General features: G+C 42.5%; 1 protein-coding gene across 5 annotated transcripts in view; it reads right to left on the bottom strand.

The window, feature by feature from the left end:
- The window catches only part of RHBDF2 (rhomboid 5 homolog 2), a 50,489-nt gene extending 41,910 nt beyond the window's left edge, over positions 1 to 8,579 (bottom strand). Inside the window, exon 1 of one of the 5 annotated variants that reach the window (XM_069076303.1) lies at positions 8,518 to 8,579. The gene's annotated coding sequence lies outside the window, so the exon portion shown is untranslated. The other 4 variants (XM_069076300.1, XM_069076299.1, XM_069076298.1 and 1 more) reach the window with 4 other exon arrangements.
- Between the last annotated feature and the right edge of the window lie 7,236 nt (positions 8,580 to 15,815).

The following is a 15,815-nucleotide window of genomic DNA, read 5'->3' as shown; positions in this document are numbered from 1 at the left end:
CATTTAACTGGAAAGATGTGTCTTGTTTAGGCTTTTTACAGTAAATATTAACAACCAAAACCCAAACTCTCCACACATTTAAAGGCTCCTCAATCTTCATCCTCAAGAGGACAACAGGCAAAGGTACTGTTATGCCAAGAAGCTAGGTGACTTAGTGGCTAGAGAGCTGGACTTGGGAGTCAAGACCTGAGTTCAAATTCTGCTTCAGACACTTATATCTATACTAGCTGTGTGTCCATGGATAAGTCATTGTTATCTGAACCTCAGACAACAGCACCTAGCTCACAGGGTTGTTGTGAGGATCAAATGAGATAACATATATAACTCCACATATGTAACATGTAACACTAGATGGGTGAGCCTTGGAAAATTATTTTCTTTTTTGGAAGGCAATTGGGGTTAAGTGACTTGCCCAAGGTCACATGACTAGTAAGTGTTAAGTGTCTGAGGCTGGATTTGAACTCAGGTCCTCCTGACTCCAGGGCCAGTGCTCTATTCACTGGACCACCTAGTCACCCCAGAAATGGAAATTTCTAATGGGCTACAGGGGCAACTAGGTGTCAAAGATCACCGGCTCTGGAGTCAGGAGGACCTGACTGTCTGATCCTCTCTGATCCTGACTACCTAGTTGCCCCGGCAAATTACTTTCAACTTTAGCTTCCTCATCTGTAAAATGGGGGTAGCAATAGCATCTACCTCACAGGATTTTTGCTGTGAGGCTCTAATGAGATAACACATGGAAAGTGTTTTGCATACCTTCAAATCTGGTCTCAAACCAGATCCAATACTTACTAGGATCCTGGGCAAGTCCCTTAATCCTGTCTGCCTCAGTTTCCTCATCTGTAAAATGAGGTAGAAAAGGAAATGGCAAACAACTCCAGTATCTCTGCCAAGAAAATCTCAAAGGAGGTCATGGAGAGTTGGACTCCACTGAAATCAACAAAACCTTAAAGTACAATATAAATGCTAATTATTACTGTGAGGAGAAGAGGGAGAAGCTGGGTTACCCTAAATCATTCGCTGGTATTAAACTCAAGGATCTAGACTTTACATAAGGATCCCCAATGTCCTATATTGACTTAGAAAATCACATATTAACATTATCTATGTTCTACTGTATTTTAATTTGCTTTGTTAAATATTTTCTAATTGTGTTTTAATCTGGTTCCAGCCACTCTGAACTGCTGTGGCCAGTGTTTGATAACTTTTAACCCAGGACAAGCATTTCTAGAAAATGGGGAGGGAGTAGCCATGACCTGAACACCTAGCAAAATCACTCAGGAATGATTTGTTCAGCCAGTTTTGTCCAGAGATGGTGAGCCCATAAAGGTTTATTAAGGGACTACTTAGCACTAAGCTAAGTACTAGATATGCAAAAAGAGGCAAAAGACAGTCCCTGCCTTCAAGGAGTTTACAACCTAATCAGAGAGACAAGTAAACAAATAGGCACCAACGAACTACATAAATAGGAAACAATTAAAAGACAGAGGTGCTAGAATTAAGAGAGGGTAGGGAAAAGTTTCCAGTAGCAGAGGGGATTTTAGTTGGGACTTGAAGAAAGTCAGAGAAGCCAGGAGGTAAAGATAACAAAAGAAGTAAGGTGGATGCCAGAGAAAAGGGGCAAAACTGAGAGATGGCGCAGTTCATGGAACTGTAAAATGGCCAGTGTCACTAATACTGGAGTATTAGTGGTTGGAGGTATCTGAGGTGCAAGAAGACTGGAAAAGTGTGGGGGTGGGGCACTTAAGGTTTTAAACAGCATTGAGCACCAGAGGCCTTGACAACAGACTAGAGGGCCCCCACTTGCATGAGAGATAGTGAGGAGCCAAGGATGACACCCAGATTTTGAGCTAAGGGACTAGGAGAATGGTGACAGTAACAGGGAAGGGTAAGAGGTTTTAGGGAGAAAGATGGGTTCTATTTTAGACATATCAGATATTAGATATCCGCTGGGCATTCACTTCCAGATGTCTGAAAGCCAGTTAGAGATGTGAGATGGGAGTTTGTACCCCATCCCCCCTTCCTACCCCCAGCTGTGGGAAGATTCCATGACCCCAATCTAAATAATGTTGAGTCATACTTCTTAGATCCCACTAACCCTGGTTTCATTCTTCTTCCACCCACTAACAAACATCACATCAAACCATACCCCCTACATGCAGGAGGTATGACTAAATGTGGGACTGTCTCTACCCTGTACCCATAACTCACTTCTGGGTCAGTCTGTGTGAGCCTACAGTTTACACAGCCAGAGTGAGGTTTTTACTAACAGGCTGGAAGCATTAAGAAAACAGACTAAGATCCATGTTAATAAAAGGCTATTACATTCATAGTACAGACAAGTAAGTCAATCAACAGCTATGTGCCAATACACAGTGCTTAGTGATAGGGGAAAAAAAGGGTAGAAAACAATCCCTGACCTCAGGGAGCCTCTATTGGGGGAGACATGGGGAGACAATAGGAAAAGTTATTCACAAACAAAATATATACAAGGAAAACTGGAGATAATCAAGAGAGAGAAGGCACTACTATTAGTGGAGATCTTGAACTGCATCTTGTAGGAGGTGTGATTTTAGCTAGGACTTGATCTTGTATATGATTTAAGAGCTAGCTATGTCCCAGAAATGGGAATTTCTTTTTTTTTTCTTTTTGGAGGGCAATTGGGGTTAAGTGACTTGCCCAAGGTCACAGCTAGTTTTTGTATTAAGTGTCTGAGGCCGAATTTGAACTCAGGTCCTCCTGACTCCAGGGCCGGTGCTCTATTCACTGAGCCACCTAGTCGCCCCAGAAATGGAAATTTCTAATGGGTTACAGGGACAACTAGGTGTCGAAGATCACTGGCTCTGGAGTCAGGAGGACCCAAGTTTAAATCTCACTTCAAACACTTATTAGCTGTCTGATCCTGAGCAACTAACTTAACTCAGTTTGCCTCAGTTTCCTCATCTGTAAAATGAGCTGGAGAAGGAAATGGCAAACCACTCCAGTATTTCTCCCAACATGCAGTCACAAAGAGTCTGACTCGAGTGAAAAAATGACTCAACAACAACAATGGATTATAAAGTAATCTTCCACTATCCTCCTCCACCAATGCCTTCTCATGAAGGTGATGGAATTGGAATAAAGAGAGGCCCCACTAAACAGCAGCCCCATTGCCCCTACTTAGCCACTCAACCCCCCCCCCCCAATATCCTAACATCTTCATATATGCCTCACTGCTCACTAGAACAGGTGGGTCCATAAACTCGTATTTCTCACAGAAACAGCAAGTGTGTCTATGTGATGGGATCCTAGCCACTGCCCCCAGACCCATTCCTCATATTTCTCACAGAAACAGCAGGTGTGTCCATGCACTCAACCACAACCACATCCATCTAGTCTCAGACATGACCAAAATACTCAGCCAATCAGAAAGCAGCACCATCAGGATGCCCAAGCAGGATGTGGACCCCAAAACAATAGAAGGGACTTTCCCTAAGTAGGCACCTGCAAAGTAATAGCAAAGAACTAACCTAGGGTGAATTTATCACATAGAGACGCTTATTATAATATCATCATCATACATACATACCCCCCCATGGGTTTTTCTGTATGTATTCAAAGTTCCACTGTGGCTGGGACTCCTCCCCATTACCTAATCTCTCTCTCTCTCTCTTTTTTTTTTTTGCTTTTTGGAGGGCAATTGGGCTTAAGTGACTTGCCCAAGGGCTAGTTTTGTGTGTGTGTGTGTGTGTGTTAAGTGTCTGAGGTCGGATCTGAACCCAGATCCTCCTGATTCCAGGGCCAGTGCTCTATTCACTGCACCACCTAGCCGCCCCCATTACCTAATCTCTTAACAAACCCTTCCTACTTTTTTCATATCCATAATTTCTCTTATGTAATTGCATCTTTACCCTGTGAAAATCCATCTTGCCTTCTCTAAAGTTGCTAGTTCCTCTTGGAACTTAGCCCGCTTCATGAGAAGCATCAATCTTGATAAATGCCTATACTTGGATTAGAGGTGGTCCGACTGAATTTTTTGAGATGGTTCTACCACAACACATCATGAAACTGCAACAGTTTTTGTCATCACTTGGTGGGCACAGTTTAAACCTGAACAATGGGAGGTGACTCTGGATTCAAACTCACATTTAGAGCTATAGGGGGCCTCTAGACACCATCCAGTCTGATCCCCCCCTTTTTTTTACAGATGGGAAAACCAGAGTCACCGATGTGGCACAATTGGAATTCAAACCCAGGTCCTTCTGACTCCAAATTCAGGGTTTTTTCCTCTTCTGCCAGTAGGGCACATTGAAAATATCTGGAAATGGGCTCTCTTTCTGTAATCTAAGGACCTCCAAGTTTAGAGAGGTTCATCATCAGAATATTGGTCATCAGGTGATAAAATGTGTTTGCTGGCTCTAGTAATGGTATTAAACTCAAATAAAAACAGGATGCCTGAGGGCCACATATTAGCTCAGTTTTAAAATGTACGATTATCTATGTTTTATTATATTATTAATTTTGTTCAATATTTCCCAATTACATTTTAATCTGATTCAGGCCTTACTCAAGAGTGTTGTGGGTGGGCAGCCCTCAGGGTTAGATACCTTTGAGCTACTGCATGTGTCATTCAAATCTAGGGTCCATTGTTTACTACATATGTGACCTTAGGCAATCATTAAACCACACAGTAAAAAGTGAGGAGGTGGGGCTAGATGAAATGTGAGGTCCCCAGCATGTCTCAATCTATAATCATACTAAGAAGTGGAAGGGTTTCTATATGTGTAGGTGGAGTGAATACCAGATCTTTACAAGTATTGAAAAAAGCACATAACAACAGGCATCCCAAGCAGTTCTGAGAATGTCTTTGGAGATACAGACTTACCTACTGTTCTGTATAAACTGCATATAAACCCCCAAAATTATCTCAGTGAAGTTTTATACTGGAAGTCTGACCACAGGGCAACTAGTCAATTAATAGACATTATTAAGCCTATTATGTTCCAGGCACTATGCTAAATGCTGGGAGAAGTTATGTATCCATTGAACTGTTTGGGTATTCCTGATCTCTTTCTCAGTTTTTCTGACTGAAAGTATATAACCTATATTCTTCCAGGACTCTTGGTGATAAGCAAGAAAGACGACAATCAATCACATGGGTGAGCAAACATCTCTGTAAGAATAACTGTGTCACTTCCATCAGAAAGCTGATACATCTTGCCTATTTGTTTTACTTGACATTACCACAACTTCTATCCACTTACCAATGAAGAAACTGAGGTCCTCTGAGAAAGAAGGGCTTGTAGTGAATCACAGGAAGGAACAGTATATAACATTAACCTGAGTAATTGAAAGAATGACAGAATGCTCAAAGGAAATAAGGAAGCTAAGAAGAGATGAGAGTTTGGCAGGAAAGACACTGAGTTGTTTTGGAAGTGTCAGGTTTGAGATGACTATGAGACAATCAGTTGGAGAATTCTAGTAGATACTGGTAATGCCAGCTCAGGAAAGAGTTTTCTTTTTGATGGGAGCTGAACCCATGGCAATTGATGAGGTCTCTAAGGGTGTGTTGAGAAAGGAAAGGAGGGCATTTTTTGGTCAGTAGTTTGGCTATGAAAGGAAGGTGTGATATAGGAAGATAGCTTGAGAGAATGGATAGTAGGACCAAGTGCAGAATATAAAGGGAATGTTACAAGATATTAGTACTACTAGTATATAAAGTACATATATATTACAGTATACCACATACGATATACTACATAAAATTTATAAAAGTATATTGCATTATATGTATACCTGTATGTAAACATTTTACATTATACACATATATGGAACATATCTATGTATCTAAAAAATGATGTATACAATCTCAACCATAGGTATATTCTCCCCCAATTACAAAATAGCTTCCAGCCCAGATATTAGGTGCTGGGAGGCAACACTTATTATTCCAGGTTCTTTACCTGCTCCAAGCTTCTCTCTAGAAAATAGAAGCTGGGAATTACTGTTGCAGAAAATACACATAGCTTCCTCTTAACGCCTTTTGGGTGGCTAGGGAAAACACATCCAACCAAGGCAACCCTTCCCCACCAAAAGCTATATCTCCTTATCACCTGGTATTCTCTTACTCTCCATTCTGCCAAACAGCATTACCCCTGAATTATCTCAAAAGAGCGAGCAGATTACTAGCAAGATTGAAGGAAGAGGACTGAGGAATCTCAGGCATGGTATCATTAGAAGGGAGAGCAAATCCTAACCTAGGGTCTTTAAAGAATACTACCTCTCCCACCTAGCCTAATTCCTATCTCAATGTCTAAGAACAAGAGTAACCCTAGAGGTGGCTGGAGAAAAGAATTGTTCCTATCTATGAGGAAAACTTTCAAGGGGAAGCCTTAGAAAATTTAAGGCACAAGAAAGCATAGGAATAGCATTAGTATGGTACCTAAGGGGTCAGAGCTTCACAATTGTATTTTTAAATTCTGCTCCTGATCCCGGTGCATGACCCATGGCAATTCCTCTTTATAAGGTTCAACTCACAGTCCCAGACCACTCTGAAAGCCAATGAGGATTACTAGGGTAGTGGAAAGATTTGGAGCCAAAGGATCTGAATTCAAATCCTAGTTTTCCATTTATTATCTTTGTGACCTTGGGTAAATTACTTAACATCTCTGGGTCTAAGCTTCCTCATCAGTAAACCAAGGGTGGCTAGACTAGACCTCTACTCTAAAGGACTTTTCCAACTCTAAAGCTATTTTTTTGTGTGATCTGTGATTTTTGTGAAACCAAGAAAAAAAGAGGATAAGGCATGTCTAAATTCAGCGTTTTTTTTGTTCTTTCTCCTCAAAATTAACCTCCAATTTACCTCTACCCTCTTTTCCCCAAGAGTTTTAAATTCTGCCGAACTGCCTTTTCACCCCACACAGGCATCACAAGTTTTCTACCGCTTCTAAAAGGAGGCAGGGCCCTGCATTGGGCACAATTCCTCAGCTAGTCAGCTCTTAGGCCCCAGGGGAACTCCTTCCACAAGCTCGGCAGAGCGAAAGGACCTTCTTTGGAGACCCAGCCTCCTTCCGTCTTCTGCACAGTTCCTCACCCCCAGTACCCAGGCTCCAGCCCCGGCCTGCTCCCACGTGGGACCCATGGGTTCGGGAGGGCGAAAACACACACACCACATCTGCAGGGGACACAACCCGGGACGCTTTCCTCCGATTCAGTCTTGGGCACTTTCCTTCCGGACCAAGAGCGCTCCTCCTCCCTTCGCCCTTAACCCCATGCCCGAGATCGCCCCAATGCCTACCCCTCGCCTACCGCGGACGGTTCACCACGCAACGCCGGAGCCCGAGCAGTTTGGGGCGACAGCTAGCCGGGGCTGACGGGCGGGGTCACAAGGCTTTTCCCCGCCCTGTACCTGTAGTGGGGCGGGGCGGAGGTCCCGGGGCGGAGTTTGGGGCCCCAGGGGAAGGCGGGGTTGGAATCGGCTGGAGGGACCTCCCCCATCTGGGAAAAATGCCTGTTATAATAATTCCTTTCGCAACAACTCCACACGCTTTCAAATCATTCGTACATTCACCAAGCATTTATTAAGCACCTGCTATGTGCCTATTTTAAAAGTCTTTAGTGTGTTTCAGATTTTCACTAGCACCGCCCACTCCTATTTGAGAAAGAAAAAAAAACCGCTTACTCTACTCGTTCCGCACCTTCCTTATCAAAAAGCATCCAGCGCTAGCGAGCGTTTGTGGGGTGGGGCGCGTCTGTTTGGGTATAGACTGAAAAGTTGCTTTTGTTTCTCCTTTTGAGAAATTAAATCGCCCTTAAACAAAACAAAACAAAGCAAAGCAACAAACAGCCCGAGGAGAGTTCTTTCTTTCTTCCTCGCCCATCCAGACCAGGATCTCTAGTGCAGGGCCCTAGAGAATATATCGACTGTCCTAAGCATTCTCCAAAGTCCTGCTCAGCCCAGCTCGGACCAAATATATCACCATTCTATCTCCCGAGTCTCTCCTTTGACTTCTAGCCCCACCGGCCCGATCCTTGGGTCTCCTCTTTCCTCACTTCTCCTTGAGCTACTGTGGCCCCTCCACCCCGCTCCCTTTGGGACTTGGGGACGCTTAGTCAATCCCTCGTGCGGCGCCCTCACCTGCCAGCTCTGGCGACTGCCTTGTGTACTTCATTAGTGTTCCACAAGGCCCAGAGGTGGGACCTGAAGCTCAGCTCGGGCGCTGAACTCGAGGTCCTCTGGAAGACTGAAGTTATGCGCCGCGCTCCCTCAACCTTGGCAACCCACGTAGGCGGCGGAGGGACACAGCTTCCGGGACCCGCAGGGGTGGAGAAGGTAGCAGGGTCTCGGAGGGCTAGCACGCAGTGCTGTTGTTACTCTTCTCCTAGCACAAGTTTGGGGGCCTTTTGACCAACGCATTTGGGAGGAACTTTTCTTCTGAACTTCTGGGACAGAACTACGTGTGCCTTCTCTTCCTCCACCCAACCCTAGCAATTTCTTAAGCCGAATTGCCCCAGCCCACAGTAGCTCCCATGTCTTACTGTGCGCCTTCTATCCTCAATGGGTTCTTCCTTGATCAGTTTCTCAGGTTGGCCCAAGGCAGAGCACTAGAGAGGGAGCTGTGCCTAGTTTTCCAAATAGATGGACCTAGAAAATTTCAAGGGAAGTGTCCGACGGGAAAGAAAGCACTCACCCTTGAATCACACACTCTCAGTCCTTCCCAATCAGAGGAAGTAACCAGTACCCGGGGTCACGTCCAATAAGTCTTGAGAAACTTGAATCTGAAACCGAGACACAGTCCGAACCCACTGAGTTTGTGATGGATTTCAAGCTCAATGCCTGCTTCTGAAACCTAGACAGTGAACTGATTGACCTCTTGCCTACTACCAGGCCATTGAAAGGGTAAAGGTATCGCCCTCATCTCTAGTGATTAGATTAGATTATAAAGCGGTTCCTGCGCACTGTGCAGGGGTTGGGGGTGGAATTGTCTGTGCAAAGGTACAAAGATGGAGATGAGCAACGCATGAGAGACGGGGAAACGGCCCTAAATGTCTGACTGAGAAGTTCCTGAGAAGGTGTAATGGCCAATGAGGTTGCAAAGATAGGTTTGGAGCCAGGTTGCAAAGTTTTTTTTTTTTTCCCAAATGCTTAATTAACTTCTGGTTTACATCATTCATTTCCGCCAGATTTTGAGTTACAAATTTTCTCCCCGTTTTTCCCTACCCACCGCCCCAAAACATCGGTCCCACAGGATATTATTGCCTCCTCCAATCTGCTCTCTCCCATATCTTCTCCCATACCCCCTTAGACTTTTCCAGTAGGACATGGTGGATCTCTATGCCCCTGTGCCTGTATATCTTATTTCCCAATTACATGTTAAATAGTATTAATAATAATAATATATATTTAAACATTTGATTTTAAAACTTTGAATTCCAGATTCATTCCCTTCCTCCCTTGTCACCCACCCTTACTGGGAAGATAAGCAATTCAATATAGGTTGTACATGTGTAGCTATGCAAGACATTACCATAGTAGACATATTGTAAAAGACTGACTATATTTCCCTCCCTCCTATCCCACCTCCCACTTGTTCTATTCCCTACTTTGGTCCTGTCCCTTTTCAAAAGTGGGTGCTTCCAACTTCCCTCCCCCCCAGCCTGCCATCCCTTCCATCATCCCCCCTCTCATCCCCTACACCCTTACTCTCCTGTAGAGTGAGATACCCTATTTAGTGTGTATGTCATTCCCTCCCTAAGCCAAATTCAATGAGAATAAGGTTGACTCATTCCCTTTTACCTTCCTGTTCTTCCCCTCCATTGTAACAGTTTTTCCTTGCCTCTTCTATAGGAGATAGTTTACCCCATTCTGTCTCTCCCCATCTCCTCTCATTATATTACTCTCTTACCTCTTAATTTCACCTTTTAAGTATCATCCCTTCCCATTAAATTGGTCCTGTGCCCTCTATCTATGTATATCTGTACACACACACACATATATATATATATACATATTCACATATGTATTCATATGCCCATATACCCTCTTATATAGACATATATGTATATATATATATCTATTCCCTTCAACTATTTTCATACTGAGAAAAGTTTCATCAGCTACAATCATTGTTTTGCCATGTAGGAATGTTAATCATAAGTTCCTTATGATTTCTTTTCCCTGTTTACCTTCTCATGCTTCTCTTACTTCTTATATCTGAATGTCAAATTTTCTATTCAGCTCTGGTTTTTTCATCAAGAATGCTTGAAAGTACTGTATTCCACGGAATGATCATATTTTCCCCTGAAACATGATGCTCAGTTTTGCTGGGTAGGTGATTCTTGGTTTTAATCCCAGCTCCTTTGACCTCTGGAATATCATATTCCAAAACCTTCAATCCCTCAGTGTGGAAGCTGCTAGATGCTGTGTTATCCTGATTGTGTTTCCACAATATTAAAATTGTTTCTTCCTGGCTGCTTGTAATATTTTCTCCTTGATCTGGGAACTCTGGAACCTGGCTATAATATTCCTTGGAGTTTTCTTTTTGCGATCTTTTTCAAGAGGTGATCTGTGGATTCTTTCAACTTCTATTTTGCCCTCTGATTCTAAAACATCAGGGCAATTTTCCTTGAGAATTTCTTGAAGGATGACTTCTAGGTTCTTTTTTTGATTGTTGCTTTCAGGTAGTCCAATAATTTTTAGATTATGTCTCCTGGATCTATTTTCCAGGTCAGTGGTTTTTTCCAATGAGATATTTCACATTGCCTTCTATTCTTTCATTTGTTTGGATCTGTTTAACAGCATCTTGATTTCTCATAAAGTCACTAGCTTCCATTTCCTCCAATCTAATTCTGAAGGAATATTTTTAAGGTGTTATTTTCCTCAGTCAGGCTGTTGACTCTCATTTCATAATTTTCTTGCGTTGTTCTCATTTCTCTTCCCAATTTTTCCTCCACATCTCTTATTTGCTTCTTAAGGTATTCTATGGCCTGTAATCAGCTCATATTTTTCTTTGAAGCTTTTGGTGCAGGAGTTCTGACTTCACTGTCTTCTCCCTGTTCCATGCTTTGATCCTTTTTGTTGCCAAAATAGGAGTTTAAAGTTGGGTTGCTCTGTTTATTTTGCTTCCTTTGCCTGCTCATGTCGCCACCCAATCACTTGACCCCTGGGCTTTTTGCCACAGCTGCTGCCAATCTGAAGTCCCTCCAGCGGGTGGTTGGTCAGGCCTGTCCTGGGACTAAAACCTCTGGCTTCATGGGGCTGGGCTTGGCTCCCAGAACGCTGGCTGGCCACTTGCTTGTGGCCTGCCGGGCTGTCCTCAGCCAGAGGTTAGCTTCTCTGTGTCATTTTGTGAGTTCTGTAGCTCCAAAGTTTGTTCAGAGTCCCCTTTCACATGAATTGGGGGAGGTGGAAACCAGAGTTCTGGCGGAAGTCCTGTTTCTACTCCAACATCTTGACTCCACCCCCCAGTAAAATGTTTTAAAACCCAACCAGAAGAGCATATATTTTATCCTAGAGCTACTGGAGTTTATTGAGGAGGACATGGCATGGGATTAAACTGACCAATAAGGGTCTGGTCCTGAAACCTGTGCAGAAAGTCTCTACCTGGTTTCAGTCTTTGAAGCATGTGCTGGATATTCCTCTACCTAGTTTCTTTTTCTTGTTTTGCTTTTTGGAGGGCAATTGGGGTTAAGTGACTTGCCCAAGGTCATATGGCTAGTTTTTGTGTTAAGTGTCTAAGGCCAGATTTGAACTCAGGTGCTCCTGACCCCAGGGCCGATGCTCTATTCACTGTGCCACCTAGCCACCCCCCTCTACCTATTTGCAATCCAACTGACAACCTGGAAACTCGGGGAACTCTTTTCTACCCATGATGATTCAAGAGCTGGTACTGTTTGATGACAGAAAGTCTTCTAATTGGCTACAGAGCCAGAATGTGTGAGGAGTTACTAAACCAGAACTGAGTATACACAGAAAAATGTGACCTGCCTATTTCTGTCTCTTTCTTTCTTGGTATTTAGTGAAAGCTTCCCCTTTCCTAATTGGCAGCTCAAAGCAATCCTGCTACCACATGTCCATGAGCACATGGCATCTCATGTTCTTTTGCATTTATTCTTTCTTGATTGTAAGTGAATAAATATTCCAATGCTGGAATGGCCAGCTGATTGAGTTCGTTCAGATGATCTAAAGGTTCTATTAAAATTTCAGTGACTACAAGAAGCTGTAGCAGTGACCACCAGAGCAGGAGTGACCAATAACAGAGGATGTGCCTGTGGATATATGTGGCAAAATAGTCACTTGACAATGGCAGAAAATTATGGGATTTTGAGTTTTCATAAGTAAAAGAAGGTCTGGTTATGGACTCTAGAAAGATAACCATTCTTGAAGTCCAACAGAGATTTTATGCTTAAAGAGAACTTTATGGGGATGCCACTGTCGACCTGAACAGGCTAGGTGATATGTAAATTCATATTGTTTATTCCCTTAAAACTAGCAAAGCTAGTGAACATGTACATACATGGAGCCAGAACTTAAATTCTGACTGACTGATAAAAGAATGACCAGGCTTAAATATGTTTTAGAACAATCCCAGTCTCAGGATGCCCGTGTCTCTTAGATTTATGGTCTCCATATGTGTTTAACCATACCATGAGAAAGGAAGTTTCTTAGCTGAATAAGTCATAAATACAATAACACAACACAACTGACAAAGTGTCAATTGGAAATTACAATCCCAGGATATCTCTGTTTTCCCTGTATAGCGTATGTCCCTAGGATACCAAGATAAGCCTAGTCATCCTGTCCTTCAGTGGTTACAAACAGGAAGAATGCTCCTTGTCAGTCTTACAGTTGCAGACACAAGAAAAGGCGTTTTTAGAATGAAGCATGTCTGGTTGATTAGTGTAGGCTTTGGCCTTTAGTAGGGTTCGGATAATCTGCAATGATTATCACCACAAAGGAAAAAAAAAAGATTTCTAGAGCTAGGAGTTGGGAGGTATTTCTTAGCCACACATATTCTCTACTAGGTTTGTGTCTACTCACCTCATAGACCTTGTTGTGTGCAAGGAAAGAGTATACACTGGTTTGGGTGAAATGCTGTAACAGCTATTCTTGAAGTATTTTTTTTCAGTAAATCCCTTTTCTAAAAATCTAATGGAGTCCAACTGGTTGATTAACAGTAGGTTGCATACTAGTAGGGGCTTATGAATGATGGTGTTACAAAACCTCTGTTTAATGTTCAAAGTCCTTCAAAACCTAATTGCCTTTCTAGTCTTCTTGTACCTTACTACCCCACCCCTCAATCCTTAGGACGCTTCAATTCAATGACTGTTACAGGAAGAGGGCACTACATCTCAACTCTGAGCAATTTCTCTGGCTATCTCCTTTGCCTGGGATACTCTCCTACTTTCTCTCTGCCTCCTGACTTCACTGGCTCCCTTCAAGTCCCAACTAAAGTCCTACCTTCTATAGGAAGCCTTCTTGATCCCTCTATTTCTAGGGCTGGGTAGTAGAGGGGATGGGGAGGAGAGAGAAGAAAAAAAAGAAATTTACATGATAACACATATTTAAAAGGAATAGCAAATTGTAAATAATAGATTTGTAGTTCCATGTACAATCATCTTTTTTTATTGTACCATGTCAGGAAAAAAAAATTCTAGTACCTTTCCTCTGTTAATTGTTTCCTATTTATTCTGTATTTTGGCTTGTCTATATTTGTTTGCTTATTATCTCTCCCGTTAGAGTGTGGGCTCTTTGAGGGCAGGGACTGTCTTTTGCTCAGTGTTTAGTGTCGTGCTTGGCACATGGTAGATGTTTAATAAATGCTTATTAACTTACAGTTGGGAAAGTGGCCCCAGAAGGGTGCTACTTTTGTACTTCAGTAAAATAATGTTGTAGTAGTTTGTAGAATGGATTGTGGTTGAAAGTAGATTAGAGTGAGTCAGGGAGATAAATTAGGGGTCGCTGCAATAATCTAGGCAAGAGATGATGAGGGTCTAAACTAAGATTGTACTTATATGAGTAAAAAGAGGCAGCTGAATGTGAATGATGTAGAAGTATGAAGGACAAAACTTGGGGACTGACTGTTTAGGCGGAAGGATATTGAAGAGTTGTATATAATGCTGAGATTATGAACATAGCAGACTGGAAGGATGGTGGTGCCTTTGACAAATAGAAGGATGTTTGGAAGAGGGGTGGGTTTGAGGGAAAGATCTGTTCTGAGTATGTTGAATTTGAGATGTCTCTGGGGCATCTGGTTTGAAATGTCCGATTGGTGGTTTCAGGGGAGCCACAGGGGCTTTATTTATAAATCTGTGGGGCATCATCATTATTCTAGAAATTGTATCAGTTCTCCATGTTGTTGTTCAATAATTTTGAACTAATTTGGGGTTTTCTTGGCAAAGATACTGGAGTGGTTTGCCATTTCCTTCTCCAACTTATTTTACAGATGAGGAGACTGAGATAAACAGGGCTAGGTGACTTGCCCAGGGTCACACAGCTAGTACAAGTCTGAGGCTGGATTTGAACTCATGAAGATGAGTCTTCCTGACCTCAGGTCCAGCACCCTATCTCTTGTCAAAGGACTGGGGTTTGAATCCTACCTGTGTGACTTCAGGCAAAAAACTTAGCTTACCTGGGCCTTAATTTCTTTATGTGTAAAATGAGGGGGTTGGACTAGATGACCTCTGAGGTTCCTTCCAACACTAGATTTATAACCCTATGTTCATCTATGATCCTATAATATACCACAATTGTTTCAGTCATTCTCTAATTGATAGGCGTTTACTTTGTTCTCAGTTCTTCACTACAGCAGAAAGTGCTGCTATAACTATTCTTGTAAATAAGGTTGTTCCCTTCCATCCTTGGCATCACTGGAGTACGTGCAAGAAGTCTTTGTTAATCCATGTTAACCCATGAGAGAACAGAGGGGAAACTGGAAGGGAGGAATCTTCTCAGAAGTAGATTGGGGATGCTGGGGATATCTGTTTGATTAAAAATGGTGCAGAGTCTCCACCTAGTGGTTAACTATGGTTTCACACCTGGTGGAAACAACGCTGTTCATTTAGTTCAATTCAATTTAACAAACATTAAGCTCCTACTAAGTGTGAAGCTTGGTGTATCAGAAATTGGATGAAATTCAAAATTTAGACAAGGGGGTGGCTAGGTGGCACAGTGAGTAGAGCACCAGCCCTGAAGTCAGGAGGACCTTGAGTTCAAATCCGGCCTCAGACAATTAACACTTACTAGCCATGTGACCTTGGGCAAGTCACTTAACCCCAAATGCCCTACACTCCCCCCTCCAAAAAAAAAAAGAAAAGAAAAAACCACCAAAATTTAGATAAGGCACAGTAGTTGTCCTCATGAAACTAACAGTCTAGAAGGGGTGGCTTTTTTTTTTGGACCAGGTTTCTGATTTCATTGGTCTATGAGATTTCATTTACAATTTAATTCAAATCAAGGCAACATTTATTAAGCGCCTACTTGGCACTGTGCTAGGCACTAGATGAACTATAAAAAGAGATATGATGTAGAACCTGCTCTCAATAATCTCACAATGTAATATGGAAGAAAAACATGTACATAAACATTTAAGGTCACTGGAGACTCAGATATATCTAAAACGATAACGATAGGTCCAGGTAAAATACTATGAAAAATTTCAAGAGGGAGAGATTTTTTTTTATGTGGGTGTTGCTGTTGTTGTTGATGATAGTGTGTATTTGTGTGTGTGTGTGTGTGTGTGTGTGTGAGAGAGAGAGAGAGAGAGAGAGAGAGAGAGAGAGAGAGAGAGAGAGAAAGAGAGAGAGAGAGAGATGGAGAGAGAGATGTTTTGTACATC

This window comes from Petaurus breviceps, unplaced genomic scaffold, assembly GCF_028583685.1.
Source record: "Petaurus breviceps papuanus isolate PSGF00001 unplaced genomic scaffold, PetGlider_PUasm1.0 90925, whole genome shotgun sequence".
NCBI classification, from domain to species: domain Eukaryota; kingdom Metazoa; phylum Chordata; class Mammalia; order Diprotodontia; family Petauridae; genus Petaurus; species Petaurus breviceps.
The sequence above is the reverse complement of the archived record's forward strand: the minus strand, read 5'-3'. Positions and strand labels throughout refer to the sequence as shown.